Source organism: Herpailurus yagouaroundi, unplaced genomic scaffold, assembly GCF_014898765.1.
Source record: "Herpailurus yagouaroundi ecotype Mexico unplaced genomic scaffold, PumYag 165, whole genome shotgun sequence".
In the NCBI taxonomy this organism is placed as follows: Eukaryota; Metazoa; Chordata; class Mammalia; order Carnivora; family Felidae; genus Herpailurus; species Herpailurus yagouaroundi.
The window spans coordinates 29,182,337-29,187,669 of record NW_024412406.1 but is presented as its reverse complement, the minus strand read 5'-3'; positions in this window follow the sequence as shown (position 1 = coordinate 29,187,669).

Below are 5,333 nucleotides of genomic sequence, written 5' to 3'. Positions count from 1 at the left end.
TCAAAATTAAATGTTTCTGTGGACTTTCTGATCTTCCCCCCCCCATCTTACCACCTTATTTTAGTATTTTAGTAGTGAAAAAGAATTCAGGGCAGTCTGTCGTGCATCCCGATTCAAGGGAAGAAGAGAAAGGAGAGGAAAGTTTTTCAGAAGGGCATGGGGGTCAGTATGATTACAATATTTATTTTCCATATAAATAGGAAGCTGAGGTCCAAAGAAATGCAATGGTTTACCCCTGGAATGTGACTCTAAACCCATTTGACTTTGAAGCCCAAGTAGTCTCTATTCTGTCACCTTATAGAAAGAACAAAGGGCTCCTATTGCCAAGAGGACTGCATTTCACAATGTTATAGGAAGGGTTCTCGGTTTGATTTCCTTTGAGTTTACAGAAATCCGCATTTACTTTCAAGGCCCCAAGCATGGGGGAAAGATTCGGCTTCTTTCGTAGATTTTGGAAACAGAGTTAAGTAATGATTTTTCCTGGTTCTCACTTTGACGTCTTCTTGCTTAGCTGCCTGTTATCTGTGTTGGGTGCGGGGGATCTGGGTTAGTGACAAAAATACAAAAGGAAAATGCAACCTTTGGGGTAGCAAAAATGCCATTTAGTAGGAAGTTTCTACGTCTTTAGTGCAGTGATTGCTGCTGGCTGGGGTCACCCAGCCAGGAGAGCAACCTGGCAGTGTATTTCTGCCTCCTGCTCGGAAAGCACCTATTGTGTTCATGCTGGTCCTTGGCACCCTGGCACATCCCCATCCTTACACTGTGGTATTCCAATTAGTTTTACTCAGTGTGGCTGGCACCCATCAGCCAAAATTATTTCTTTTTGCTCAGCTACAGAATTATCATTTCTATTTCCAACCGGCAACAGCTTGTCACCCTTCCCAGATATATTTCCATCTTAATGAAGCTCTTATCATGCCAACCCTTTGCATAAAAATTTTCAATGTTTTCCCATTGTAGGTAGAATAAAACCCTCCTTGCCATAGCCTGTAAGGCCTTATGTGATCTGGCCCATCTCCCCCATTTCGTGTCCCATTCCTTCTCTCCTCACTCGTGGGACCCTGCCACACGCCTTGCTTGTTCTCAAACCAAACTCATTTTTAATTTTCATTAGCTGTAACCAGGTACCTTCTCATCATACAGGGCTTTTAGTTGATTTAAAATCAGAGGGGGTCCTTGCTCACTGTCACCCTTAACCCACTTTCTCTCCACTCCACGTTGGCTTTACTTCTATCACATCATCTTTTCCATGGTTTCCAAAGGAAGTTTCACAGTCAAACAATCATGTCTTTATTTGTTCATTTTGTTTTCTGAGTGAGTCTCTTGATCAGATTGTAGGCTCCGTTTGTGAGGGGCCGTCTCTAGCTATTTCCCACCGTATTCCTTGTGCACAGAATGGTAAACATTCCACACTTATTGACCAAATGAGGGCCGTGTATGCGCGCCAAGCGGTGGCTGATCATCAGCAGACATCTAGCCACGATGGCCAGCAGTTCAAGGAAAGATTTTTCATAGAAATGGCGAATAGGAGGCAGGGATTGCGTCCTGTTCACTCCCCAAAACGGCTCCAAATTGTTGACATATGCAAGTCAAGACCAAATACAGGCACTTCTCGTTTTGCATGGCCCTAAGACGCATGAGTGTTCAGTTACCCCGGTGTAGCTTAACCAGCCAGTCCCCCAACAGCACAGTTCAAATTTCGGTCACCAGGATGCATTAACTGCAAATTGCCAGATAGAGTGCAAACTTAACTGCTCGCTCTTCGGCGCTCACGTCATTACATAAGCAACAGTTGTACCCCCCCTGCCCGTGAGACCCCGCGTCTTCCAAAGTCAGTGGGGGACGGGTCGTTGCACGTCTGTTATTCAGTCCACACACAGACAGTAAAGCGGGTGGTCGTGTTGCCTCCTTTGTCTCCCAGGGATAAGCCCGTGCGCCATTTTGAGAAAATAGATACTCAAGGAAGGAAATTGACCAAGAAAGATGAATGTGCACCCAAGACACAAAAATCGCTAATCTTGGAAGTAAAATTTGGATCGAACCTAAACGGAATTACAGACTGTATGCCCGACTGTGGGGATGTTAACACTGTCCCCAAAGGAGAGAACCGAGGTGTGCAGCCAAGGAACGTAGTGAGGGGAACTTATCAACGACATTAATGCGCAACGTGCTGTGGCGGAAGGACGACAGGGACCCAGAGGAAGTGATGCTGCTAAAAACTTCACATTAAAGGAATTCTTGACGACGTTTCATGACATCAAAAGCACAAAGGGTAAAACAGCAGAAGCCAATCCGCTTAGAAGGGAAAACATCAAAGACATCAAGATAGAATGACATCGAAAAGATGTTTACCTCATATTGTAAGTCCTAGGAGAAAAAAGAAGGCAAGCAGCGTTCAAACTGAAGTTTTTTTCCCCCAAGATATAAAGTGATTTGATTCCCAATCTTCCTCATGTTTAAATTACAGTGAATGAATATTTATTTGGCTCTTTTTCACTCTTGCATCTATAACTGGCGGTAAGGCAGTATGCGATATTTTGACAAACACTCGTAAAAGTCTCAGCCCGATCTTACTTTTCCCCTCTGATGGCTGGTTGCTTTGGATGCTTTCAGTGCGCATGCTCGTTCTGCAGCCCCGCACCTTGTTCTTATGGAGCGAAGACTTCCTGTTGACTCATGTGGTCACTAGCACCTCCTTGCACTTGGGTAGGTTCCCCCAGGAAGAACCGGCAAAGAGGTTTTCCGTCAAAGGATAGAATTCCATTCAATTGAAAATTGATTACCGAGTGTTTTTCTTTATTGGTGCGCATTTCTTTCTATACAATACGGCGTCATTATAATGAACTGTTAAAAATTTGGAAACTAAAAATTGTGAAGCCGAAAACGCAAATCACCCTGAAGGCTGCCGCTATCTAATCGTTCCTTAGGGGGACCTGGGTGGCTCAGTGGGTTAAGCATCCAACAGTTGATTTCAGCTCAGGTCATGATCTCACAGTCGGGAGATGGAACCCAGCGCCAGGTGCCGCGTCAGGCGCCATGCGGATGTGGAGCCACTTAAGATTCTCTCTCTTCCTCTCCCTCTGCCCATCCCCCGCTTGCACGTGTGTGTGCTCTCTCTCTCTCTCTCTCTAAAAAAAAATAATCTTTAGTAATATCTTGGGGGATGTTTTTCCATACTTTGCCCTATGCATATATTTTGATGAGATATGGAGCATTCTGTACGTTTCTTCATTTGAAAATTCTTTTTAGCCAAAATGTTATATATATATATATATATATATATATATATATATGTGTGTGTGTGTGTGTGTGTGTGTGTTTACTTATACAAAAAAATGATAAGATAAACTATCTGAGAAGGACTAGTGCTCATGTATATATGCATAAGAGAGAGACACACACACACAGAGATCATAGATGTTACTATCTCAATGTGGGAGTTTGTGTTATTTTATTTAGCATCAGAGTTGGTTAGACGGGCTAGCTCATATACTGATGGTGATAGTGAAAATTGGTACAAAATTTCCAGAGAACAATTTGGCAACATGCATCAAAATTTTAAAAGTAAACATCCTTTGACCTAGGGTAAATTCAAGTCTAGAAATTTAACCATAGAAAATAATGGGAAAACCACAAGGGTGTCCATCACATCTTGGTTTATGAGAGTAAGAGGAGAAAACAGCAGTTTAGGGGTGCCAGGATGGCTCAGTTGGTTGAGTGTCCCACTCTTGATTTTGGCTTAGGTCATGATCCCAGGATCATGGGATCTAGCCCTGCATCAGGCTCTACCCTGAGCAACTTTCCAAATACATAATATAGTATTGTTAATTATAGTTACCATGCTGTACATTACATCCTCAGGACTTACTTATCTTATAACTGGGAGTTTGTACCTTTTGATCACCTCTGCCTTTGTGAATGATCCATCTGTCCAATCTGCTCTCTGTATCTGTGAACTTAATGATTTCTTAACTTGGTCTGTTTGTTTATTTATTTACTTATTTATTTGAGTCTGCATATCCATAAAGTATTTGTCTTCCACTTACTTATTACACTTAGTATGATGCCCTTGAGGTCCATTCATGTTGTCACAAATGGCAGAATTTTCTTCATTTTTTTTTTTTTTTTACAGCTGAGTAATATTTCATTGTATATATACAATACATCTTCTCATCCATCTATGGATGGACATTTAGGATGTTTCCATGTCTTGGGCTATTGTAGATAATTGTGTAAAAAAAACTCGGGGTGTAGATACATTTTCAAATTAGTGTTTTCATGGCATTTGGATAAATACCAAGAACTGAAATTGCTGAATCATGTAGTAGTTCTATTTTTAATTTTTTGAGGAAACCCCATACTGTTTCCCACAATGATTGTACCAGTTGCCATTTCTACCAACAGTACACAAGCATTCCCTTCTCTCCACATCTACACCCAATTGTCATTGCTTGTCTTTTTGATAATATCCATTCTAACAGATGTGACGTGATACCTCATTGTGATCTTGATTTGCATTTCCCTGATGACTAGTGATGTTGAGCACCTTCTCATGTACCTGTTGGCCACCTGCATACTATCTTTGGAAAAGTGTCTATTCAGTTCCTCTGCCCAATTTTTAATGGGATTATTTGGGATTTTGTTTTGTTTTGTTTTTGTTTTCGTTTTTGCTCTTGAGTTGTATGAGTTCTGTATGTATTTTGGATATTAACCCCTTTTCAGATTTATGATTTGCAAATATTTCCATAGGTCGCCTTTTCATTTTGCTGACTGAGGCCCAGAGACATTAAATAACTTGCCTAAGACTCATGTTTTTTCCTCGAAGTAGCAAATACAAATATTTATTTCTTCATAAAAAATGTAGAAAACAACATTTCAATAAGGATAATATGCCTTTTGAAACATGCTGCTTTTTATCTAAATCACCTTTTTACTTAAAAACCAATAAGAAAAGTAGAGATGTTTTCCAGAGGTTTTATAGATATGGCAGAAGACCCCCTGATGTTAGTTACATTGAGTCATTTGCCATTCTTTGGTCACAATAGGCTGATCGCTAAAACTAACGCTTGATCAAATTGTGAAAAAGATGGTTTTTGTCCCAGAGATCCTTCCACACTGTCTCCATGATGGTTAATTTTCTATGTCAGCTTGGCTGGCTATGGGGTGTCCAAATTAAACATGATTTCTATGTGTGTCTATGAGAATATTTCTAGCTGAGATTAGCGTTTCAACTCTTGGTTTAGTAGATTTTCCTTTAAATTGTGGGTGGGTCTCATCCAATCTCTTGAAGGGCTGAAGAACAAAAAGTGGAAGAAGAAGGAATTCATCCCTTG